Raw genomic sequence first — 27947 nt, forward strand, 5'->3', positions numbered from 1 at the left:
TGTTGTTCAATGGTTGCAATTTAATTATACTGGTGACAAAGATTACAAGCCATCACACAGGTGAATACAAACAAGAAGCAAACAATCAGCAATAAAACAATAACTGGTGCCAGTGGAGCGAGAGTGCTGCTCAAGCTTTGGGTGACCACCCCTTAGATATGTCTCACCGATGACACACAGCAAGACTTCCTGAACCGTCTGCTGTACAAATTAATTGACCATGGTTGTTGGTCTTGGTACACTGCTGCCAAATGAAAGTGAGACCATTCAAAATATGCAAGGAAAGGCTGCAGAGTTTCAAATGTCACATACGGAGGTACCCTACGTAACTGGACAGTGGTGCGGTCAACAATATCAATCTAACAAATTACAAATATCTTCTGCATTAATATCCTTCTGGGTGTGATGCCCCAAAAGGGGCTATCAACAATCTTCCAAACTGTGTTGCTCAGAAACTATTTCGCTAAATCTCTATGTTCTGATGGTATGGTCCATGCAGCAGATAACTTAGTAGCTTCCCTAGGGAGTTACCCAACTTTAGCAATCTCATCTTGTAAAGTTGCAATATGCATAGAATTTAATGCATCTATCTCTGTACAGACTCCATCTACAATAGTAGGCAGCACATTGTTTCTACTGCGCCTCTGTACAACCAGTGGTATGTGTGAAAGGTGGCACCGGAGGAGTAATCTTCCTTTCCATCAGTTATTTCCACCATCAAAGTCAAAACAATATTTTGCTTGCACACTGAGGTACATACCTCATCCAACTGCTGAAGGTGGGGTATCTGTACATCATTGGATGGCCCCATCCACTCATCCCAACACCCCAGAATCATGTCCCGTTATCTCTGTAACATCTTGGACAAAATAGCCAATCATTTCAAAGCGCTATATTACACCGATTTTCAAGTGAACTACTGTTAGACACAGCCTACTCTTCATGCACTGTCTTCAGATAGTGTTACGTCAGGTCAGTGGTGAGATGTAGTTATCGCTGTCTACTTTCACACACATAATAGGGGGCACAGTGCAATTCCACGTCATACAGTAACAGTAGCATGTTTCGTTCCTGTTCCCTGGGAACATAGGTTGTTACCTGTGTAAGTAAAGTTCAGCAAAGTACACTTTTCACCCAGTGAACAATTAAAATTATTTCGCATACACGTTTTATTATGACGACTCCATCCTCTAGATCGTATCCTGTAGTGAGACTGTACAGGTGATGGCAGATCTCATGTCGAACAAGGCCGGAGGAAGGAAACACAGGTACTGCAGCAGTCACCACATCATCAGTTCGCTGCAACAAAAGGAAATTTTGTTGTTAGTTTAATACCTGACGTACCGTACCGCGTTCATGTTTACCCCCATTACAGACAGACACCCACTCATGATCACGTCACAGCTGTCCTCAGGTATCACTTACATTCGCTCCTGGCGGTACCCCAAGTTGGGATCGGTTGTGTGGATCGCATTCTACCTGAAGTAAGACTGGCAACCATCCTGATTGTCTGCACAGCTGTCACTGTTTGATGGGTTGCTTTAACAAGTCCATTCATATGTTCCCCTTACTGTGCTGCCTATGGGTCATGGCGACTGTGATTTACTCTTTGGACCCTATTATCACACTGCTGTACTGCTTGAGCTGCAAACTATGACCCATTATCAGTTTGTACTTCACTGGCTCCCCATTTCGTAAGATCAGGGTACGGAACCCTCTTATTGGTCTGGCTCAGTTTTGGGCAATTTCACACAGATTGTGGGGCCAAGTCCGAGCAGAGACGGCCGCCGTGGCTGGCATGTCCATAGCTAATGTAGCTATTTGCAGTCTGTCACAGATACCTGAAACTCCAGGGTTGCTCCTGGTACACAAGCAGCCCGTGGTGGGCTAGGCGACGGCCTTGGGGTATCATTGCTAGACTATTAATCCAGAGACCCAGCTGACGTTCTGGGGAGCTGGGTGTGAATCCCACCACAGCAGATGGTGGAATGTGAATTCAATAATAATCCAGAATGAAGAGTCCAATGATGACCATGAAACTACTGCTGATTGTCAGGAAGAACTCATCTGGCTCAGTAATGTGCTTCAGGGAAGAAAACTGCAGTCCTTACCTGGTCTGGTCTACACGTGACTCCAGACCCACAACAATGTGATTGATTCTTAACTGCGCTCTGAGCAATTAGGGATGGGGCAATAAATGCTGGTCTAGCCAGCGACACCCACATCGCATGAACGAACAAAAAAAAACACAAGCAGCTAAAGATAATAAAGTGTGAAGCTGGATGAACACAGCAGGCCAAGCAGCATCTCAGGAGCACAAAAGCTGACGTTTCGGGCCTAGACCCTTCATCAGAGAGGGAGATGGAGTGAGGGTTCTGGCATAAATAGGGAGAGAGGGGGAGGCGGATCTCTGATACAAGCAGCTAAAGGACTGGCTTGCAAAACCACATCTTTAGCACCTTCAAAAGCCCTCTATGGTAACGGGCCCCATTTGAATACTGCTTTTTCCCATCCATATTCATTCTAATTTCCATGTGTCTGAATGTATTTCCATGAAGGATAAGTAACCCCAGCCTTTGGATCAAGTGAGGCCATAACTTGTTGTCTATTCCTATTTCTCCAAAACATTACAAGAGGGATATATGGTATCTGGAATTAAATCCCTCTATTAGTTGCATTACAGGGCCCCTGCCGGCCCACTAAGCTAAAGGATTACTCACTCTCCACATTTCCTCCAACAGATGGTACCCAGGGAACTCCGATGTATCGAACTTCTCCTGGGAAGTGACATGTAAGTTGGAATTTCTTTCCCACGCCATGGACGGGACTGACCGCCACCAGTGCACAACGCTTCCTCCAAACAGGATACATAACGCTGGTGGGTACACTGTCTATTTCAGGCTTACTTCTGCCTGCTTTCAATTAAGCAGCAAACACCTCACTTCAGGTTACCTTCCGTTTCCCGTTCTTTGCTCTTCTAACTGTTTCTCGCTGGCTACGCCAGCATTTATGACCCACCTCAGAAGGCAGTTAACATTCAACCAAATTTGCTGTGGGTCTACATTCGCACGCAGTCCAGACGAGGTAAGGACGGCAGTTTCCATCCCTGAAGGATATTAATGAAGCATGAAGGAGATTGGCTGGGACACATTTCTCCTCCACCTCAGGATTAACTCTCACGCTCAATCCCAGATACGGCTAGTAGCAGCAACAGCAGCAAAATCCAAGCCCTACAGTCACTCACAAACTGGCTGGTGCCTATGCAGATCAGGTGGCCAAGTGTAGCACATCCCATACTTGGTGGGAGTGAACAGCTTTTCTCCAGTGAGAGTTCTCTGGTGTGCATACTGATGGGTAACTGAGCGAATCCCTTCCCGTAGAGGAAGTGGGAACTGCAGATGCTGGAGAATCTGAGATAACAAAGCGTGGAGCTGGATGAACACAGCAGGCCGAGCAGCATCTTAGGAGCACAAAAGCTGAAGTTTCGGGCCTAGACTCTCATCCAGCTCCACACTTTGTTGTCTCGAATCCCTGCCCATAGTCTGAACTGACGAATGGCAGACCAAGACCACAACACAAGGAGCAGAATTAGGCCATTTGGCCCAAGGAGTCTACTCCACTTTTCAATCATGCCTGTTTTGTTTCTCAACCCCATTCTGCAGCCATCGCCATATTTCTTTATTCGTTAGCACGATAAGGGCATTGCTGGCTAGGTAGCATTTATTGCCCATCACTAATTGCCCAGAGGGCAGTTAAGAGTCAACCATATTGCTGTGGGTCTGGAGTCACAGGTAGGCCAGACCAGGTAAGGACGGCAGTTTCCTTCCCTAAAGGACATTAGTGAACCAGATGGGTTTTTCTGACAATCAACAATAGATTCGTGGTCATGATTAGACTCTTAATTCCAGATATATTTTACTGAATTCAAATTCCACCATCTGCCGTGGCAGGATTCGAACCTGGGTCTTCAGAATGTTATCTGGGTCTCTGGATTAACCGTCCAGCGATAATGTCACGAGACCATTGCCTCCCCTTAAACCTTGATCCCCTTACTCATCAAGAACCTATCTTCTGCCTTAAATACACTCGATGACTTGGCCTCTGCGAAAATCTGCTCCACAGATTCACCACCCTCTGGCTGAAGAAAATCCTCTTCACTTGAGCTCATCCCTTCACTCTGAGCTGTGCCCTCTGGTCCTAGTCTCTTTTACAAATGGAAACATCTTCTCTATCCAGTTTAGACCCAGATTGCTCAACCATTCATCAAGTGACAAGCCCTTCATCCCCAGGATCATCATTGCAAGCTTCCTTTGGACCCCCTCAATTGCCAGCACATTCTTCCTTAAAAACGGGCCCAAAACTGCTCACCATATTCCAAATGAGCACTCACCAGAGCCTTACATAACCTCAGCAATACATTTATGGTCTTCTATTCCAGCCCTCTTAAAATGAATGCTAACACGTGCACGTGCCTTCCTGCCTGCCAAATGAAGCTGCATGCTAACTTTACAAGAAAACCGAACTCCTGCATCATTTTGCCCTTCAGCTTTCTGAAGCTTTTCCCCGCTTAGAAAATAGCTTGTGCCTCTGTTCTTCCGAGCAAAGTGTATCAACTCACAGGTCTGATGAAGGGTCACTGAATCCGAAAAGTTAACTCTGATTTCTCTCCACAAGTGCTGCAAGACCTTTGGGACTCTTGCTCATGACCAAAACGTCTATTCACCTGATGACTCGATCCCTGATGACAATTACATTTCTTTTTTCTTCACTATCTTGTTGCCCTCTGAATTGAATTCTGACACTGCCCACGAAATTCCCCAAACCAAGTACTCACTCAGACTGTCTTTCACTCCAGACTTGATCTCTTCTTCCTGGCTGTGCGCAGCTTACTGGTGTGAACGTAAGTGAGATAACTGAGTGAAGCTCTTCTTGCACTCAAGGCAGGACAATGGTTTCTCTTCAGTGTGTGATTGCTGGTGCTCACATAACTTGTACGACTCAGTAAATCCCTCAGAGCAGGGTTTATCTCTGCTGTGAGTTCTCTGGTGTTGATGCAAGTTGGATAACTGACTGAATTCTTTGCCACACTCAGAACACAGGAACTGTTTGTTTCCACTGTGAGTTCTCTGATGTGACTGTAAATTTGTTAACTGAGCGAATATCTTCCCACACTCACAGCAAGTGAACGGTTTCTCTCCAGTGTGAGTTCTCTGGTGCCTAAGTAAAGTGGATGACTTAGTGAATCCCTTCCCGCAGTCCGAGCAGGTAAATGGTTTTTCTCTACTGTGAGTTCGGTGGTGTTGCTGTAAGTTGGATAAACGTGTGAATCTCTTCCCGCACTCAGGACAGGGAAATGGCTTTTCTCCAGTGTGAGTCGTCTGGTGTTGATGCAAGTTGGAGAACTGAGCGAATCCTCTCCCGCACTCAGGGCAGGTGAAGGGTTTCTCGCCGGTATGAGTTCTCTGATGTGACTGTAAGTTCGTTAACTGAGTGAATCTCTTTCCGCATTCAGTACAGCTGAATGGTTTTTCTCCAGTGTGTGTTCTCTGGTGTTGATGCATGTGCGATAACCGAGCAAATCTCTTCCCGCAGACAGAGCAGCTGAACGGTTTCTCCCCAGTGTGAGTTCTCTGGTGCTCACGTAACTTGGAAGACTGAGCAAATCCCTTCCCGCACTCAGAGCAGGTGAATGGTTTTTCTCCGGTGTGAGTTCCCAGGTGTTGATGTAAATTGGATAACCGAGTGAATCTCTTCCCACACTCAGGGCAGGGGAACGGTTTTTCCCCAGTGTGCGTTCCCTGGTGTGACTGTAGGTTGACTAACTGAGTGAACTTCTTCCCACACTCAGGACAGGTGAATGGTTTTTCTCCAGTGTGAGCTCTCTGGTGTTGATGCAAGTGTGTCAATTGAGTGAATCCCTTCCCACATTCAGGGCAGGTGAACGGTTTCTCTCCAGTGTGAGTTATCTGGTGGCGAAGTAAAGTGGATGACTTAGTGAATCCCTTCCCGCAGTCACAGCAGATGAATGGTTTCTCTCCATTGTGAGTTCTCTGGTGCTCACATAATTTGGAACACTGAGCAAATCCCTTCCCACTGTCAGAACAGGTGAATGGTTTCTCCCCAGTGTGCACATTCTGGTGTACATGTAAATCAGATGAATTAGCAAACTGCTTACTACATGTTGTGAAGATGAATGACTTCTCCCCGGCGTGACGTCTCTGGTGTATCTTTAAGCTGGATAAACGAGCAAATCCCTTCTCACACTTGAGGCAAGTAAATGGTTTCTCCCCTGTGTGTTTGCGCCGATGAACATCCAGCCTGGATGGAAATCTGAATGCCCTACCGCACTCCACACATTTACATGGTTTCTCCATGGTGCCAGTGTCTGTGTGTCACTCTAGTTCGACAGATTTGTTCCTGCTCTGAACAGTGCACTGTTTCTTCAGTCTTTGCAACTGGTTAAAGCACTTTCCACAGTCACTTCACTGAAACACTCTCATTCAGATGTTTGTGTGTCTTGGTGATTTTCTAGTCACACTTCTGTTTGCAACCTTTCCCACTGAGACAAAGCAAACATTTCTCCTTGCACAGCCAGAGAGCGGTGATGTTCAGCTCCTGATGAATGCAGTGACTGTCAGATCTTGACCTGATCTTTTGTTTGGCTTTCCTGATGTAAACCCTGCTCTTCTAATCCCTGTGGCAGGAGATGACAAACCTGTTCACTGTCAGTAAAGCAGAGAAATCATAATCAGGCAATTCCAGTTTCTGTGGAATATTTTCCTCTCCTGCTCCCTGCAAATTGTAAAACTCCGTCACACACTCCACTCTGTCTCCCACCCTCCTTCCTGGGTGAAACCCCTGTTCAATGTTGGATAAATTATCTCCAACTCAGTCTGACTAAATGATTACAACTGGAGACGACACACAAGCCGGGCTTCGAGGCAGCTACTAAAATGGCTGCCACGCATGTGCACAGACGTGCCGAGAGCAAACCCCTTGCTGCGCATGCTTGTCCCCGCCGCCGTGCTTAATGATTGACGGATGGTCCGGACCAATGTGAAGGGAAGGAGCCGCGCCTGGAGGACCACACGGCCGCGCTGGTCCTCCGACCAATCGGCGTCAGTGAAGGGGCGGTACAGGACCGCAGGGCGAGGCATGCGCATCAGTGGCGCTGGAGTTGAGGGTAGGATTTGAAGGTGCAGAGGAGCTGAACCTTGGAACTGGGACATTCCCTTTCAAGACTCCAATTAGAAACTCCAACGCTTGCATCTAGAAACTGGTTTGACAGCGAGTTAGAAGGCGAGCATTTATGCATAGCAACCTCCATGCAAGAAAATACGAAAATATATTTGGCTGTTTTGAATTTCGATCCTGGAATGACAGTGAGGGAGTTTGGAAACTCCTTTCGCCGGGAATTGGAATAAATATAAGAAATAGGTTGAGACGGAGGCCATTCATCCCCTCAAGCCTCTCCAGTTGTTTCAAAGGATCAAGTGCCTGAGGCCTCAACTTTACTTTTTTTTGCCAACATCTCGCAGACCTCAACGCCCTGACAGTCAAAAGTCCATCTACATCCTCTAATTTCTTCTGGTCATCCAGCATCCACAATTCTCCAGGGGAGAGAATTCCAGAATATACTATCCTCTGAGTGGAAAATATCCGTCCTTTCTCAGTTTTAAATGAGAATCTCATTGTACTGTAACAGCGTACCCTAGCTGGAGATGTTGAGGTGTTCCCACATCTCGTCAAACCCTGCCTTATAGTATCCTGTCTGTTTCAATGAGGTCACCCCATGGTTCTAAGCACTAATTGATCAAGGCCTCAATGACAAAATGCTGGAGAAACTCAACATGTCTGGCAGCAAATCATGTTATTACGTTAGACCGTTCACATGCAATTTTTATATCAATCACTTTATTCCAATCATTTGGTTTATCTAAAGCATCACCTTATTTATTATGAGATAACAAGGTGTAGAGCTGGATGAACTCAGCAGGCCAAGCAGCATCAGAAGGGTCTCAATCTGAAACGTCAGCTTTCTTGCTCCTCTGATGCTGCTTGGCCTGCTGTGTTCATCCAGTTCTATATCTTGTTATCTCAGGTTCTCCAGCGTCGGCAGTTCCTACTATTTCTGTAACAACCCTATTTATTATGTTTTGTAATTATCTCTCTGCCTCAATTAATCGGATTATAGGTCATCCCTGAAACCTACTATTCAGCTATTGACACTTTACTCACACTGTCTGATACTCTTGATCACCTGCAGAGACCTGTTATTCAGCCTGTCGAGACTCCACTCGCACAGTTTGTATGGTATTTTGATTTCTCTGATTACAAATTCTGTGCCCAACAGATTCCGTTCACCTCACATGATGAAGGGGCAGCACTTCGAGAGCTTGTGATTTCAAAGAAACCTGTAGGACTATAACCTGATGTCAAGTGACCACTGACCTTGTCCACCCCAGGCCAACACCAGCACTTCCACATTATGGGATTGTATGATGGACTCTCCAATATTCAGCAGGTATTGAAAAGGAAATTTGCAAGTTACCTGTAAGAATAATTGGTCGGTAATGGTGGGGGATTTTAATTTTCCAAATACAGACTGGGATGGCCATAGTGTTAAGGGTTTAGATAGAGAAGAATTTGTTGTGTTTACAAGAAAATTTTCTCATTCAGCTTGTGGGTGAACTGATGATTTGGAATAATTTGGATGTGAGTTTCGGAGGGATGGCTAGTATATCTACAATTGACACCAAAATTGGTGGTTTAACGGACAGCAAAAACTTTATCTCAGAGTACAATCGGATCTTAAGCGGTTTGGCCAATGGGTTGAGGAGTGGCAGATGGATTTTAATTTTTATAAATGTGGGGCCTCATATCAGTGGTAGGGAAATTATTGAAAAATCTTCTGAGGGACAATATCTATAAGCATTTAAAAGCAAATTAACTGAATAGCAATAGCATGGTTTTCTGCAGGTAGGTTGTGCCTCATGAACTTGATTGTTTTTTGAGGAGGTAACAAAGATGATAGATGAGAGAAAAGCAGTTGATGTCATCCACATGGACTTCATTAAAGCCATTAACAAGGTCCCTCGTGGCAGACTGGTATAAAAGGCAAATTCGCATAGCATCAGGGGTGAGCTGGCAAGATGGATACAGAACTAGTTTAGTCATAGGAGACAGATGGTAGTGGTGGAAGATAACTTTTCAGAATGTAAGGTGTTCCACAGGGATCAGTGCTGGGGCCTCTGCTGTTCATGATCTACGTAAGTGATCTGAAACAAAATGTGGCTGGTCTAATTAGTAAGGTTGCAGACAATACAAAGATTGATGGAGTGGCAGATAGTGAGAAAGATTGTCACAGAATACAGCAGGATGTCAATCAGTTGGAGGCATGGGCAGAAGGATGACAGATGGTGTTTAATCCAGACAAATGTGAGAAGAGATACCAAGGTGTAGAGCTGGATGAACACAGCAGGCCAAGCAGCATCAGAGCAGCAGGAAAGCTGACATTTCGGGTCTGGATCCTTCTTCAGAAATGTGAGGTGATACGTTTTGGAAGGTCAGGTACAGGTGGAAATTTTACAGTGAATGGCAGAGGGAACTGGGAGTGCAGGTCCACAGGTCACTGAAAGTGGCAGCACAGTAGATAAGGTAGTGAAAACGGCCTATGGTATTCTTGCCTTCATTGGAGGGGGCACTGAGTATAAAGACAGCTTTATAGAACTTTAGTTAGGCCACACTTGGAATATAGCCTACAGTTTTGGTCAGTATACTACCAGAACAATGTGGATGCTTTGGAGAGGGTGCAGAAAAGGTTTATGAGCATGTTGCCTGCAAGGGAGGGATTTTAGCCATGAAGGAAGGTTGAATAGACTGGGTTTGTTTTCACTGGAATGCAAGAGGTTGAGGGGGCGACCTGAAAGAAGTTTATAGCTTGTGAATGACATTGATGGAGTGGAAAGTATGAGGCTTCTTCCCAAGGTAGAGGGGTCAATTACTAGGGAGCACAGTTTAAAAGAGATCTTCAAGGCACTCATCAGATCTACCACCTCGAGGGACAAGGGCAGCAAATGCACATGACCATCATTGCCTGCAGGTTCACCTCCAAGTCATAGTCTATCCTGACTGTTCCTTCACTATCCTTCACTGGGTTAAAATCCTGGAATGACCTCTCTAACAGCACTGTAGGTGACTCTTCTAATGAAGGACTGCAGCAGTTCAAGAAACATAGAAACAAGCAGCAGGATTCGGCTCTTCAGCCTTTCGAACCTGCTCTGCCATTCAATACAATTATAGGCAATCGTCTACGTCAAAGCTTTATTCCCGCATTCTCTTCATAACTGTTGATGCTTTAATAGTGAAATATTTTTTGTGAACATGCTCAGTGACCTGGCATCCAAAGCCTTCTGTGGTAGTGAATTCCAGAGTTTGAAGTATTTTTTCCTGATCTCAGTCCTGAATGGACGGACTCAATATCCTGAGACTATGACTCCTGATTCCAGACTCTCCAACCTGGGAAATATTCTCCCTGCTTCTGGGCTGTCCAACTTAGTTAATCTTTTATATATTCCAATCATGACAGTAATAAATCAAATTTTGTCGACCGAAAGGTCACACCATGTAATCAGATTCTCTCATTCTTCTAAGGCTTAACGAAAACTGGCCCAATTGAACCAATCTCTCCTCATAGTACAGCGCTATCATCCCTGGTATCATCCAAATGAACCTTCACTGCAATCCTTTGCAGGAATAGTACCATGTCTTAGGTAGGGAGACCAAAACTGTCACAATACTTCCATAAGTGTGGTCTGATTAAGGTCCTGTATTATTGCAGAAAGACACCCCTATTTCTGAGCTCAAGTCTCATCAAGAAGCTCTCATCAACTCGATTCTCCCAGGTTGCCTTGATCCCTTGCATTTCTGCTACCAGAGCACCAGGTCCAGGGTTGATGCCATCTGCCTTGCTGTACACTCATCCCTGGAGCATCTGATCAACAAGGATACCTATGTCGGGCTCCTACATATTGACTACATCCGTCTTCAACACCATAATTCCAAACAAGCTCATCTCCAAACGCCGGGACCTAGGTCACTGCTCCCCACTCCACATCTGGATACTCAACTTCCTAACCAATGGACCACAGTCAGTAAGGACAGGCGACACCACCTCTGCCACAATAATCCTCAACACTGCATACTCAGCCCCCTACTGTACTCCCTAAACACACACGACTGTCTGGCCATATTCTGCAACAACTCCATTGACAAGTTTGCTGTGTAAGTTTGATATGTAGAGAGTTCTCAGATATTTGTAAAAAAAGGCAGTAACAGTAGGTGATTTTAATTTTCCAAATATTTACTGGGAGTACCATCGTGTTAAAGATTTGGATGATGAAGAATTTGTTAAAATTTTCATCAATATGCAAATGTTCCTACAATACAAAGCTTGACCTTCTATTGAGTAATAAGTCAGGGCAAGTAACTGAAATGACAATAGGAGAACAGTTTGGGTCGAGTGATCACAATTCTATTAGTTTTAAAATTGTTACAGAAAGGGATGAGCCTTCCATAAAAGTTAAAGCTTTTAATTGGAGAAAGGCAAATTTTAATGGCATGACACAAGAACTTTCAAAAGTTGACTGGAGCAGACTTTTCACAGGTAAAGGGATGTCGATAAGTGGGGGGCTCTCAAAAGTGTGATAATGAGTTCATAGTCATCACATTCCTGTTAAGAGTGAAGGAAAAAGCTGGTAGGATTAGAGAACTAGAGATGAATAAAGATATTGAGGTTCTAGTCAAGAACAAAAAAGTCATGTATTAGATATAGACAACTGGGTTCAAATAAAACTCTTGAACAGTATAAAGTGTGTATGGGAACTCTTAAGAGGGAGACCAGGAAAGCAAAGAGAGGATATGAGATTGCCTTGACAGATAAGATTAATCCAAAGAGATTCCACAAATACATTAAGAGCAAGACAGAAACTAGAGAGAAAAGCCCCTTAAAGATCAAAGAGGTCACCCTTGTGTTGAACTGCAGAACATGGGAGAGATAGCAAATGACCATTTCATGTCACTTTTTGCTGTGGTAAAGAAATGGAGGCTAGAGAATTCAGGGAAATAAATACTGATATTTTAAAACAGTTCACAGCACAAGAAGTAGTCATTCCAGAGGTCTTAGAAAACACAAGATGCATAATCTCTGGGACCTGATCTATTGTATCCCAGGACTTTGTGGGAAGTTAGGGAGGAAATTGCGGAGCCCCTTGCATAAATATTTGCAGCAACTATATCTTTGTGAGGTGCCAGATGACTGTCTAATGTTGTGCCTTTGGTCAAGGAGGAAATGTAATGAAAAGCCTGGGAAGTATAAAGCTGAGAGTCTGACTTTGGTGGTGGGCACGTTGTTGGAAGTGATTCTGAAAGATAACAGTTATATGCATTTGGAGAGGCGAGGAATGATTAGGGATAGTCAGCATGGTTTTGTGTGAGGGAAATCGAGTCTCACAAACTTGGTTGAGTTTTTTTGAGGAAGTAACCAAGAAGATCAATGAATCAGAGTGATTGACATTGTTTAATTGGACTTTTAGTAAAGCTTTTGACAAGCTCCTGCGTGGTAGACTAATTAGTAAATTCAGATCATGGGGGATTCAGGGCGAACGTGCCAACTGGACACAAAATTGGCTTATCGGAAGGAGACAGAGAGTGAAGGTAAAGGAACAATAGCAGAAGTTGCTGGAAAATCTCAGTGAATCTGGCAGCATCTGTGAAGACAAATCAGAGTTAATGTTTTGGGTCCGATGACCCTTCCTCAGAACCGAAGTGACCCTTCTAAGGATCGCCAGACCCAAAATGTTGTTCTGATTTGTCTTCACAGATGCTGCCAGATCCATTGACTGTTTCCAGCAACTTCTGTTTTTGTTCCTGATTTACAGCATCCACAGTTTTCTCAGTTTTTAATTTAGTGAGGGTGGAGGGTTTTTTTTTGGACTGGGGACCTGTTACCAATGGTGTTGCACGGGGATAAATGCTGGGTATACTTCTTTTGCCATTTTCAAAAATGACTGAGATGAGAATACAGAAGGCATCGTCAGTAAGTGTGCAGATGGTGCTAAGATTGATGGTCTAGTGGACAGTGAAGAAGACAAGAGAAACAGCATCCAACCAGAGGTTGCTGGGACATCGCTCATTTGCATTCTGGGAATGTGGTAGTTAGCGCGGGTGTGAAGTCTGTCATGCAAGAACCTGCTGTTAAAGAACGGTTAGCCCCAAACATTACATTACTGTTGTGTTTCCATCCCTCCTTCTACCTCAAACCATAAAAAACAGGTAAGATGCAGAGGTGACGGAACACGGTGCGAGGAAGGTCAGCATTGGGAGTTCCAGTAGGTAAAGGATCATGAGCCTAAACAACTTTTGGAAACTGTTGTTGGCAAATGACAGCTAAGTTTTGAGAAATTGTGACTGGAGCAGAGAGCATCAGAAGCTTCAATTAGAGTATATGACATTGTAAAGGGATTAATTAACTTAAAGGAGTAAGAAATGACAAGACAGCTCCAAATCTTAATATGCTCCTCTTGTTTGATGTGGGATGCCAGGCATATTCCCAGTAGCTGGGATCTGCGTGTGTGCAAGAAACATCTCCAGCTGCAACTCCTGGCAGCCTGAGTTTTGGAGTTGGAGTGGCATCTGGGGATACTGTGGAGCATGTGCAAGGAGGAGGGTATCCTGGATGGCAAGTCCAGACAGATGGTCACAGCGCAGACTCAGTCACGGCAGGGCAGGAAGGGAATGGGTGACCACCAGGAAGAGCAGGAGTGCAGGGATCTGTTCCCTTGCAAAACAAATATGCCGTTTTGGATACTGTTGAGGGGAATGGCCTCTCAGGTGATAACAGCAGCAACTAAATTCATGGAACCAGGGTTGACTCTGCTACAGAGGGAGGGAGAAATGGGCAAAGAAATGCTGTAGTTATAGGGGATTTGATCATAAGTGGAATAGACAGATGTTTCTATGGCTGCAAATGAGAGTCCAGGATGGAGTGTTGGGTCCTGGATGTCTTGGAGCAGTTGTAAGACATTCTGGACGGGGATGGCAAACAGCCAGTAATCGTAATCATTGGTACCAACGGCATAATTTAAAATAAAAGGGATGGGGTCCTAAAAGCTGAATATAAAGGATAAGGAAGAAAGTTGAAATGCAGGATCTCAAAGATAGTCATCTCAGGATTAATATTAGTGACATGAGCTAGTCAGAGTGGAAACAGCAAGATTTCTAGGATGAACATATGGCTGGAGAGATGGTGTGATAAGGCTGGGTGTGGTTTCACCTTCATGGGGCCCTGGGACCTGAGCAAACCGGATGGGTTACACCTGGGCAGAACCAGGAACTGATGTCCTTGGTGGGTTATTTGTAGAGTGGTGGTTGGGGGAGGGTTTAGATCTGTGTGGCAGGGGAATGGGAACCAGAGGAGTGGAGCAGAGTGAGGGAGAGGTACAAATCAAGACAAACGTGGCTAATAACAAGAACATACCGGGAAACGCTGCTGAAAAGAATAGGGGAGGTGGTCTGAAATGCATGTTTCAATGCAAAAATCGGCAATGCAGGTGAACTCAGAACTTTGGTCAGTACTTGGAACTATGACATTATTGCGATTACGGAGGCTTGGCTGAAAGAGGGATTGGACTGGCAGCTGAGTGTCCCAGGATTTAGATGTTTCAGATGCTATAGAAAAGGCTGTTAAGGGGATGAAGGAGTTGCCTTACTGGTAAAGGAGTATCCCACAGCTGCACTGAGGGAGGATACATCACAGGACTTGTGCAGCAATGCAATATCAGTAGAACTTGGAACAGGAAATGTGAAATCACAATGTTGGGGGGAGACTACAGGCCTCCCAACTGCTAGCGGGAGACAGAAGACAGAATATGTAGACAGATTTTGGAAAGATGTAAAAACAGCAGGGTTGTGGTGGGTGATTTTAAGTTCCCTTATATTGACTGGGACTGACTACATGCTAGGGGCTTGGATGGGGCAGAATTTGTAAGGACCAATCAGGAGGGTTTCTTGACACAGCGTGTAATCAGTCCAACCAGGGAAGGGGTTACACTGGATCTGGTTTTGGGAAATGAGCCCAGCCAGGTAAGTAGTTTCAGTGGGGGAGCATTTCGGGAATAGTGACCATTAAAAAAAATCCAGTTTAAAAAATCTAGCCTGTGCAATCACTCGTGAACTCACTGACACCTCACCAGATCAGATTACTGAATGAATCCCTTCCCACACTTGCAGCAATAGAATGGCCTCTCCTATTACATAAAGTCATGGCCACAGAGTCCTATAGCATGTAAACAGACCTTTTAGTCCAAACATTCCATGCCAACCATAATCCCATACTACACTAGTCACACCTGGCTTCCCTGGTGCATACCCTCTCAAAGCTTTCCAATTAATGTAGTTAGCCAAATGACTTCTAAAAATTGTAATTGTGCCCACGTCCACCACTTTCTCAGGAAGTTCATTCCACATGTGAACCGCCCTCTGTGCAAAAGAATCTGCCCCTCACATCTTTTCTAAATCTCTTTCCTCTCTCCTTAAAAATGTGTCCACTGGTCTTAAAATTCTCTGCCCTGGAGAAAAGACAAGCACCATTAACTCTACCTATACTTGTCATGATTTTATAAACCTCCATAAGGTCACCTCTAAACCTCCTACGCTCCAGTGAAAAAAGTCCCAGCCTATCCAGCCTTTCTCTACATTTGGATGAGGATGTTGGTGGGATGGACTGTTTTTCTCTCCCTCTGGGTTCCATCTCCACCTTTCATTTACTCCTTCCCTTTCCACCTACCCCTTCTTTAGCATTCTTATTAAGCTTTTCGCAGCGACAATCAGTTCTGAAGAAGGGTTATTGGACCCAAAACATTTTCTGGTTACAATCACATGTACCAAGGTCATCATGAAGTCTTGTCTTGCACGCTTGACAGTGGAATCACACTACACAAACTGCATCAGCGTAACAGGACAGAGTCCAGGATACGGTGTCACAGCTGCCGAGAACATGAAGCGAGAGATTAACATTAACATCGAAAAGATCAGTTCAAAACTTTGATAACAGCAGGGAAGCTGTTTTCTGCTATCTCTCCACAGCTGCTGCCAGAACTGCTGAGCTTTTCCAGCAAATTTTGTTTTCTTTTCTGATTTCCACCAACTACAGTATTTTTGGTTTTTATTGTTGGAAGGAGATGATTTGTACATAGCAACTTCCACCCAAAAAGAAAACACAAACAATTTGGTTCTTCCGAATTTCTATCCAGGCTGGCAGCGGCAAGTTTGGAAATTCCTTTAATGGGGGTTGGAGTATTTTACGTTTTTTCTTTATTCATTCACAGGATGAGGATGTCGCTGGTCAGGCAGCATTTACTGCCCATCCCTAATTGCCCAGAGGGTAGTTCAGAGTCAGCCACATTACTGCGAGTCTGGAGTCACATATAGGCCAGATCAGGTAAGGATGGCAGTTTCCTTCCCTAATGGTCATTAATGAACCAGATGTGTATTTCCCAACAATTGACAGTGTGTTCATGGTCATCATTAAATTCTGAATTCCAGATGTTTCAAAATTTGACTTCAATTTTAAAAATATGGAATTAATAATATAATGATGACCATGAACCCACTGTCAATTGTTGGGAAAAACTCATCTGGTTCACTAATGACCATTAGGGAAGGAAACTGCCATCCTTACCTGGTCTGGCCTACATGTGACTCCAGACTCTCAGCAATGTGGCTGACTCTGAAATAGCCTCTGGGCAATTAGGGATGGGCAGTAAATGCTGCCTGACCAGTGACATCCTCATCCCATGAATGAATAAAGAAAAAAAAAGGAAATAGGAGCAAGCATAGGCCACTCATCCTCTCAATTTTTTTTAAAATCATGGATTATCTGTCCCAGGTCCTCCACTCTCTTTTCTGCCAGCTCCTCAAAGCCCTCAATTTCCCAACATTTCAAAAAATCTACACACATCTTCTTTGACTACATTGTGATGTAGCCTCCACAATTCTCTGGGTAGAAAATTCCAGACTTTCACTATCCTCTGAGAAGAATATTTCCTTCCCCTCCAAATGTTAAATGAGACCCATTATTCATTAACAGGTACCCTATTGCAAGATGTCCACATAAGCGGTAACACCACAACATCCACCCTTTCCAACTCCTAACCTCCCCAACACCTTTGAATCTTATACGTTTCAATGATGCCACCCCATTGTTGTAAACACACATTAATAAATGCCTAAAATAGATGCTACAGAAACCCAAAAAAGTCTGTAAAAAGTAAAAGAGTTAAAATTCTGAGTCTGATATGACTCTTCTTCAGAACTGAGGCCTAACCTGCTTAGCCATTCTTGATAAGTCAACGCCTTCTTCCTAGTCATCAGTCTAGTGAATCTCTTGAGCTGTTTCCAATGGCAGAATATCAATTCTTAAAAATGGTACACAGTGCTACAAATGCTGTCTCTCATACAGTTGAAACAAAACTTCCCTATTTGTAAACTCAAATGGCCCAGCAATAAAGACCCAAATTATATTTGCCTTGTTAATTACTCATTGCACTTGCATGATAATTTTTGAGTATCATGCACAAGGCCCCTCTGTGCTGCTCTTTTTTTTGGAGTGTCCATGCCTGCCTTTTGATTCTTCCTCCTGATGTTCATGATCGCACTCTTGGCTGTATTAAAATTACATCTGCCATGTTTTTGCCCACTCACTCTACCTATATTTGCACCATTGCAAATTCCTCATCACAACGGGAGAATTAACACGCAACAAAGGGGCTTAGAATGGGAGGAGACCGAAAGCAGTTTTCTTTTGGAAGTATCTTTTCAGGCAAAACCACCACCACCACCATCCAGATTGGAACTGTATCGACCGATCCTTCACTGTCACTGGGTGAAACTGTGTAACTCCCGACACGACAGCATTGTGGGTGACCCTACACCCAACAAGCTGCTGTCATTCAAGATGGGAGCTCACCATCTCCTTCCCCACAGCATTCAGTGCCAGCCTTGCTAGAGATACCCACATCCTGTGAAAGATTAAATAAAAACAGACCTGCACTCTGAACAGAACAGATGGGTAAGAAGGCATATCGGAAACTTGCCTTCAGAGACCCACATCCTGTGAAAGATTAAATAAAAACAGACCTGCACTCTGAACAGAACAGATGGGTAAGAAGGCATATCAGAAACTTGCCTTCAGAGACCCACATCCTGTGAAAGATTAAATAAAAACAGACCTGCACTCTGAACAGAACAGATGGGTAAGAAGGCATATCAGAAACTTGCCTTCAGAGACCCACATCCTGTGAAAGATTAAATAAAAACAGACCTGCACTCTGAACAGAACAGATGGGTAAGAAGGCATATCGGAAACTTGCCTTCAGATACCCACATCCTGTGAAAGATTAGAGAAAAACAGACCCACACTCTCAACAGAAGAGATGGTTAAGAAGCCATATCGGAAATTTGCCTTTATTTGTTGAGGTGGTGAACAATGTTGCTCAGGCCACAGCTGCAGCATTGTGTGCAGTTGTGTGACTGCACTGAGAACATGTGCACTTTGATATAAGACAAATACATTAACACATATCAAGTAATCAAACAATTATTCGCTTACACTACTTTCTTACTTATAAACTTCAACAAAATTATTAACTTAAACTAGTTTAGATATATACAAACGTGAGTCACATGTCCTTTTGCTTGTCCAGGACCACAGAGATGGCTGGCACTTGGAGCTCGATCTCAATTGCCAGGGCATCCTTAATGTACCCAGTCCAACATGAAGACCAATGAACTGGGAAAAGTCCCCAGTATTAATAGTACTGGGGACTTATCTTGTATGCTGAATTGCCTCTACTTTTCCCAAGCATTCCTCATTGCTTGGCATCCACAAATACGTCAAAAATAAGTCCTGTTCTTCTTGCAAAATGATCTGTTCTCATGCCAAGGCCACTTTCTTACAAAAATGCCTGTGCTCACATATTTTTCCACTCTCCATCAACTGTTTATTGCCATGTCCAATTAAACCTTTATGATCTGGCTCTGATGTATCATTTTTTGGATCTATACACTCGATTCCACCCTTTGACATCTTTGAGCCTGTTAATCAGAACCACGTGTTGTTCAATGGTTACAAACTAATTATACTTGGGACAACGTTTACAAGCCAGGATACAGGTGAATAAAAACAAGAAGTAAACAATTCGCAATAATGTAATGACTGGGTGCCACCGGGGCTAGAGTATTGCTCAAGCTTTGGGTGACCATCCCTGAAAAAGTCCCACCACAGAGTTCTTTAATTGTCTGCTGTACAAATTAATTGATCATGGCTCTAAGTCATGGCAGTTTCTTGCCGTAATAAGTCATGGCACACTGCTGCCAAATGACAGTGAACCTGTTTATGATGTGCAAGGAAAGCCTGCAGTTTTCAAATGTCACACATGGAGGTATCGTATGTAATTGGTTAGTGGTGCAGTAAATGGTTATCACCTGCCAGTCTTTAATTGTGTAAGTTTTATTTCTAATACCATCATATATAATGACAACGTTTATGTTCTTTAAGTTGATGGGTGGTCTTCCCTCTCGTCATTGAGATACACAGCACTGTATGAGTTACATGCATGTGGACAGGGCCAATTTTGTGAATGATCGTATCATTGACAGCAACTTTCCTCATGTGCGAGCATGCCTGCTAGGCTGCAATGTTCATGGTTCGAACGCAGGGGTATGGGAGAGGTATTATAGGCCTTCTGGCCATTGTTCACAATCATCCACTTGTGGGTTTCATTGTTATCATCTAGCCATTCATCATAAACACAGGTTCCCAAACAGATGGGGCAACAAACTTAAAAAACATTTATCATTGTGTACTAATTAAAATCAAAAAGGCAGCATTATATACTGTGGTGTTTCAACTAGTTTTAAGTAAATCAGGTTTACCCATTAAGTTAACATGTGAGAGATTGCTATCCAGACATCTGGAGACAATGAGGTAGTTAGCTCATGCCACCGCCTCAAACAATATCACTCAAACAAATTACACAGTGTTCAAATAGCTTCCCCACTAAGTTCCATCTGATTGTGATACCCCAAATGGCGCTATCAACAAACTTCCAGACTGTGTTGGTCAGAAACCAGTTTGCTAAATCTCAATGTGCTGATGGTTTGGTCCATACAGAAAATAATTTACTAACTTCCCAAGTGAGCTGCCCAACTTTAGCAATCTTATATCGTAAAGTGACAATTTCCACAGAATTTAACACACCTATTTCTGTCCCTGCTCCATCTACACTGGTAGACAGTACATCATTTCTACCGCACCTCGAAAGCGCTCATGGTGTGTGTGAAGGGAGAAAACGGAAGGGGAATTTTTATTTCCATCACTTACTTCCACTGTAACAGTGAAAACAATTTTTTGTTTGAGCACTGGGGCAGACACATCATACAACTGCTGAAGGCAGGGTATCTATATGCCATTGGATGGCCCCATCCACTCCCCCACCATAACCCCACACCCCAGAATCATGTCCCTTTATCTCTGAAACATCTTGGACATAATAACCAGTCACTATTTCAAAGAGCTATATTACACAAATTTTCATATCAGCTACTGTCAGACACTGCCTACTTTAGGTACTGCCTTCCGATAGTCTTATGTCAGGACAGTGGTGACATGTAGTTATTGCTGTCTAGTTTTGTGTCGATAATCAGGGACGCAGCGTGACTCCATGACATACAGTAACAGTAGCATGTTTAGTTCCTGTTCCCTGGGAACATAGGTTGTTACATGTGTAAGTAAAGTTCAGCTAAGTACACTTTTCACCCAGTGAACAATTAAAATTATTTCGCATACACGTTTTATTATGACGACTCCATCCTCTAGATCGTATCCTGTAGTGAGACTGTACAGGTGATGGCAGATCTCATGTCGAACAAGGCAGGAGGAAGGAAACACAGGTACTGTAGCAGTCACCACATCATCAGTTCGCTGCAACAAAACAATGTTTGTTGTTAGTTTAACATCTGATGCACTGTACCGCGTTCATGTTTACTCCCATTACAGACAGACACCCACTCATGATCATTTCATAACTGCAGAAAGCCAACCAAAGCTAAGAGGGAATTTAATCCCATAACCTTACAATAGGTGCAAAAAAAAACACAAGAGATTACAATCTGCAGGGAAAAACGAGGGGCCAGAGTAACAATGCCAAATGTCCTCACCCTTCCCTGAGGGGTCGAACCCTGGAGCTTCAGCAGCAATGTCCGAGAAAGGATGGCTCCCGGAGAGGAGATACACCCTGAAGTGCCTGATTGGTAAGGGTGGGGGGGAAACCAAGGAGAGAGTGCCTGAAACAGGAACAGTAAAGGTTGAACTGGAAGATTATTTTCGGCAAGGAGCCATAGGATGAGCTTCCAATTGTTAGGGAGATTGTCCAGAAGAAGGAATCAACTTGAAATAACTGCACAGAGGCCGGTGTCCTGCCAGCGAGTAACCCTTTATTTACTTGTGCACAGTACACTGGCACTGGCCAATCAGCTTGCAGTCAGTCCTCTGAACTGACGAGATTCTCATCTCCTGGTTCTATTAGTCAATGGTGTCAACCTGCTTCTTATCACTACACAATCCAACTCAATAACTCTTTCAAACTTTTCAGCTCTTTCCTCACCAAACTGTCGCTGAGTTGTTCAAAGGGTTTTAGCACATCAGGAGGTCTGAACCGCTAGCCTGAGATACAACTTCTCGAAATCCAACTGCGTCGCTCATCACCTTTTTGTCTCTCTTTCTTTCAACTAACAGCTAAGCGCCACAACCAACCTTTTGTCTTGTCTAACAGTTTGAAGTACCGGCTATGGGACAAAGGAATTTGGGCTAATGATCTGCATTGTTAGTTCGTGGCTTTAAGAATTTGCATCGTGGCACCAGACGATATTCTGGGAATTGTATCTGTTAATAATGAATAGTTATTCCTGCTCTACATAAAACAAATGGTGTCAGAAGTCTTTGTAACACACAGAGTTCGGGGCGCATTAAATTGAGGCACATGTCCACTAGGAGGAGTTATTGCATTAACATCGCAAAACTTTAATGACATTACAGATCCACAGTTCTCCACTTTGTGTCTGAACGTGAGGTTAATTTAATCTCCGTGACTTTTGGGATTAATTTCTCCTGTGTCTCCTCAACTACCCCAGAAAATCTTATCATTGCTGCTCCACCATCTTCCCCACAAGGCTCCCATTCCAATCACCTCCGGCCAGCTCCTCCCTCATGTCTTTATTGTTACCTTTACTCAATTATAATACCGTTACATCTGATTCAAATTTCTCCCTCTCAAGCTGCAGGGTGAAATCTATTATATGACGGGTCCTGCTGCCCGCCCACACACCTCCCTGCCCCACCCTGGGTTCGTCCACGTTAAGCTACCGCATCAAGACTGCTGCACTATTCATCACCAAATCTCCAGAAACGCCTGTTCCTTCAATGGGCTCTACCACTAGCTACTCCAAAAAGACATCCCGTAAATTTTGAGATCCACTACCAACCTGATTTTCCCAGGCTACTGGCGTAGCTATGTCCCCCACGACTATCTTAACACTGCTTTTCCTACATGCCTTTACAATCCCCTGATTTAATTTCTGCCCCACATCCTGACAACTGCCAGGAGGCTTCTGTATAATTCTCATCAGGGTCCTCTTTCCTTTGCGGAACCTTGACTCTACCCACGCTGATTCCAAGCCTTCCGAGTCTATATCGCTTCTTCGTATCAATTTCATTCCTCAGTAACAATGCAAGACCGCCCTCTCTGCCTATTTGCACATCCTTTCCACAGATTGCATATCTTTGGATATTTAATTCCCAGCCCTGATCCTGTTGGGAGCAATGTCTGTCTCTGCGATATTCACAAACTCATACCTGTAAAGTTCAATCTGCAGTAAAAGCTCATTTGCCTTGTTTCGTATCCTGCACGCATTTAAATACAACACTCTCAGTCCTGCATTGCCTGCCTCCCTTCTCATAGCTATCCCCTTATCTACTGAGCCTCAAGTTCAATTCTTGACCCTTTCCATTCATTCTGTCCTATTACTTGTTCTGGAATCTTTCATAACCTTTGCTGAAACCTCACCCTGCTTTAACTTTTTTCTGTAATTTTCAATGCAACTGAACCCACGCCCCACTGTTGAGTTACAGCCTTGTTCACAGCCCTCGTTATGCAATCTGCAAGGACTCTGATCCAGATGGAGCCTGCCTCAACGGAAGGAGCTCCCTCCTTTCCCAGTATTGCTGCCAATTTCCTATGAATTTCAAACCATTTCCCCCACACTGATCTCTGAGTCGTGAGTTTACCCCTTTAATCTTGTTGATGCTGAGCACATTAGCTTGAGGCTCAGTTTGTAATCCAGAGACCGTTGGTTTTTTGGTTCTGTTTTTCAATTTAGCCTGTGATGCTTCATATTTCCTCAGCAGAACCTCTGCCTTCTCTCTACCAACATCGTTGATAACTATGTGAGCTGCAACAACTAGATCTTTCCCCTCTCACTGCGAGTCGCTCTGCAGCCTGGACAAGATATTCTCAACAACAACAAAAACAAAGTTGCTGGAAAAGCTCTTTACGCTCTATCCTATTGTTTACTCCCTGCCCCATCCCCCTCCTCATTTTTCTGCACATAAACTGACGTTTTCCAAGCAACCATCAGTTCTGAGGAAGGGTGACCGGACCTGAAATGTTAACTCTGTTTTCAACCTTCACAGATGCTGCCAGACTAGCTGAGCTTTCCCAGCAACTTTGTTTTTGTTCCTGATTTACAGCATCCTCAGTTCTTTTGGTCCATAAGATATCCTCAACCCAGGCACCAGGCAGGAAGCACTGCTTCGGGACTCTTGAATGTGGCCAAAATATCTATTCCCCTGACTCCGCAATCCCCGATGACAACTACATTTCTCTTTTCTTCCCCATAGAACACAGAACATAGAACAATACAGCGCAGAACAGGCCCTTCGGCCCTTGATGTTGCGCCGACCTGTGAACTAATCTAAGCCCCTCCCCCTACACTATCCCATAATTATCCAATTCTTATCCAGGGACTGTTTAAATGCCCCTAATGTGGCTGAGTTAACAGCATTGGCAGGCAGGGCGTTCCACGCCCTTACCACTCTGAGTAAAGAACCTGCCTCTGACATCTGTCTTAAATCTATCACCCCTCAATTTGTAGCTATGCCCCCTTGTACAAGCTGACGTCATCATCCTTGGAAAAAGACTCTCACTGTCCACCCTTTCTAATCCTCTGTTGTTGAAGTCATACAGGATATTGGCAAGGCCTCTTCTGAAGCACTGTGTCCAAAGTTTTTTTTTCTTCTTGATTCACTCATGTGAAGACAATGTTGCAGGCTAGGCAGCATTTATTGCCCAGAGGGCAGTTGAGAGTAAACCACATTGCTGTGGGTCTGGAGTCACATGTAGGCCAGACCAGGTAAGGATGGCAGTTTCCTTCCCTAAAGGACATTAGTGAACCAGATGAGTTTTTCCTGATAGTCAACATGGTCATCATTAGATTCTTAATTCCAGATATTTTATTGAATTCAAATTCCACCATCTGCCGTGGCAGGATTTGAACCTGGGTGCCTAGAACATATCTAGATCTCTGAATTAACAGTCCAGCGATGATACCCACTAGGTCATTGCCTCCCCCAATTCTGGTCACCGTGTTACTGGAAGAATATTAACAAGCTGGAGAGGGTTCAGAAGAGATTTATCAGATGTTAACAAGTACGCAAGGTTTGAGTTACAAGGAGAGACTGAATATGTTGGGACTTCTTTCTCGGAAGTGTGGGAGGTTGGGGGTGACCTTACAGAATTTTAGAAAATCATGAGGGACATAGAGAGAGTCCCATCTTGAATAGCTCCTTGTACCAGGCACTGTGGTCAGTTTGCTCATCCTCCTTCTAGCCCCTCCTCTCATCCCTACAGGGAGCAAGAATCTCAAACCCATTCTTCAAGCTCAAGGGCTGAGGCTCCTTCAGCACTATCGTATCGATCTCTCTACCTGCCTCGCTTCTGTCCCTGACCACTGGCTGAACTCGAGCACGTTCATCCAAGGGGTGTGATGTCCAGCATCCAGGTAGCTGTCCCTGGTGTGACACACAGTTTTCAGAGCTCAGGCTCCAGCTCATCGAAGCTGAGCCACAGTTCCTCAAACAACCACCACTTGCTGAAGATGCGGTCACTACCAACCACGATGGGGTCTGCCAGCTCCCACATCATATAGGTACAAGACATCAGCTGGTCCTGCAGCTCCAGCTTATTTACTTCACTCTTAATTTGATTCTTTTTAAAAGACCTTACAGACAACAAGACAGGAAAGGAAGCAAACAGCATCTCTGCACCAAATTCCGACACTGCCTACAAATTCCCCAAACCATGTACTCACTCAAACTGTCTTTCACTCCAGACGTGATCTCGCCTTCCTGAGAGTGCGCAGCTTACGGTGAGTTCTCTGGTGTGAGCGTAAGTGAGGTAACTGAGTGAAACTCCTCTTGCACTCAGAGCAAGAGAATGATTTCTTTCGAGTGTGAGATCGCTGGTGCTCACATAACTTGGAAGCCCGAGCAAATCTCTTCCCGCACTCAGAGCAGATGAACAGTTTCTCTCTCGTGAGAGTTCCCTGGTGTTGACGTAAGTTGTATAACCGAGTGAATCTCTTCCCACACAGGGGACACGGGAAAGGTTTATCTCCAGTGTGAGTTCTCTGGTGTGACTGTAAGTTTCCTAACTGAGCGAATTTCGTCCCGCATTCAGGACAGGTGTACGGTTTTTCTCCAGTGTGAGTTCTCCGGTGTTTGTATAAGTTGGAGAACTGAGCGAATCCCCTCCCGCACTCAGGGCAGGTGAAGGGTTTCTCTCCTGTGTGAGTTCTCTGGTGTGACTGTAAGTTTGCAAACTGAGTGAATCTCTTTCCGCTTTCAGTACAGATGAATGGTTTTTCTCCAGTGTGTGTTCTGTGGTGTTGATGCAAGCGCGATAACTGAACAAATCCCTTCCCGCAGTCACCGCACATGAACGGTTTCTCCCCAGTGTGAGTTCTCTGGTGCTCAAGTAACTTGGAAGACTCAGCAAATCCCTTCCCGCACTCAGAGCAGCTGAACTGTTTTTCTCCGCTGTGAGTTCCCAGGTGTTGATGTAAGTTGGATAACCGAGTGAATCTCCTCGCATACTCAGGACAGGGAAATGGATTTTCCCCAGTGTGCGTTCTCTGGTGTTGACGTAAGTAGGCTAACCGAGTGAATCTCTTCCCACACTCAGGACAGGGAAACGGTTTTTCCCCAGTGTGCGTTCTCTGGTGTTGATGTAAGTTGGCTAACTGAGTGAATTTCTTACCACATTCAGGACAGATGAACGGTTTCTCTCCGGTGTGAAGTCTCTGGTGTTGATGCAAGTGAGTCAATTGAGTGAATCCCTTCCCGCAGTCACAGCAGGTGAATGGTTTCTCTCCAGTGTGAGTTCTCTGGTGCTCACATAATTTGGAAGACTGAGCAAATCCCTTCCCACACTCAGAGCACGTGAATGGTTTTTCTCTACTGTGAGTTCCCTGGTGTTGACGTAAGTTGGATAACCAAATGAATCTCTTCCCGCACTCAGGACAGGGGTACGGTTTTTCTCCAGTGTGACTTCTCTGATGTGAATGTAAGTTCGCTGATTGAGTAAATTTTTTCCCGCATTCAGTGCAGTTGAATGGTTTCTCACCAGTGTGAGTTCTCTGGTGTGAATGTAAGTGGGATAACTGAGTGAAACTCTTCCCACACTCAGAACGTGAATGGTTTTTCTCCTGTGTGAATTCGCTGGTGCACACGTAAGGCAGCTGACTGAGTGAATCCCTTCCCACAGTCACAGCAGGTGAAAGGTTTATCTCCCGAGTGACTTCTCTGGTGTTCACGTAACTTGGACGACTGAGCAAATGCCTTCCCGCACTCAGAGCAGCTGAATGGTTTCTCCCCAGTGTGAACCTTCTGGTGTTCATGTAAATCAGATGAATTAGCAAATTTCTTACCACATGTGGGGCAGGTGAATGATTTTTCCCCAGCATGACGTCTCTGGTGTATCTGTTAGCTGGATAAACGAGCAAATCCCTTCTCGCACTTGACACAGGTAAATGGTTTCTCCCCTGTGTGTTTGCGCCGATGAACATCCAGCCTGGATGGAAATCTGAATCCCTGACTGCACTCCACACATTTACACGGTTTCTTCATAGTGCCAGTATCTGTGTTACTACAGTTTGAAGGATCAGTACAATCCTTACCCACACAGACAACCCGTGTACAGGTTCTCCTCTCAATGGTGAAAATCATTCTTCTGTCTGTGCAATTGGTTAAAGCGCTTTCCACAGTTAGTTCACAGAACACTCTTATTCAGATGTTTCTGTGTCTTGGTGATTTTCCAGTCGCACTGATGTTTAACCTTTCCCCCAGAGACAAGGCAAACATTCAAACAATCAGAGGCCAGTCGTGTTCAGCTCCTGATGCATGCAGATCTCGATCTGATCTTTCGCTTGGCTTTCCTGATGTAAACCCTGCTATTCTAATCCCTGTGGCAGGAGATGACAAACCTGTTCACTGTCAGTAAAGCAAAGAAATCATCATCAGGCAATTCCAGTCTGTGGAATATTTTCCTCTCTTGCTCCCGGCAAATTCTGAACGCCCGGCACACGCACTCTCTCCGGCTCCCACCTTCTTTCCTGGGCGAAACCCGTTAAATGCTGGATAATTACCTCCAACTCAGTCCAACTAAATGCTTACAAGTTCAGACTAGACCATACCCCTGCTTTGAAGCAGCTACCTAAATGGCGGCCGCGCATGTGCACAGGCGCTCCGGGAACACGTGCTGCGCACGGCCGCGCTC

The 27947-nt window shown here is 44.5% G+C and overlaps 1 pseudogene; it reads right to left on the reverse strand.

Moving 5' to 3' along the window:
* Positions 1-27937, reverse strand: LOC125448878 (zinc finger protein 850-like; annotated as a pseudogene).
* Between the last annotated feature and the right edge of the window lie 10 nt (positions 27938-27947).

Source organism: Stegostoma tigrinum, chromosome 43 (genome assembly GCF_030684315.1).
Source record: "Stegostoma tigrinum isolate sSteTig4 chromosome 43, sSteTig4.hap1, whole genome shotgun sequence".
NCBI classification, from domain to species: Eukaryota; Metazoa; Chordata; class Chondrichthyes; order Orectolobiformes; family Stegostomatidae; genus Stegostoma; species Stegostoma tigrinum.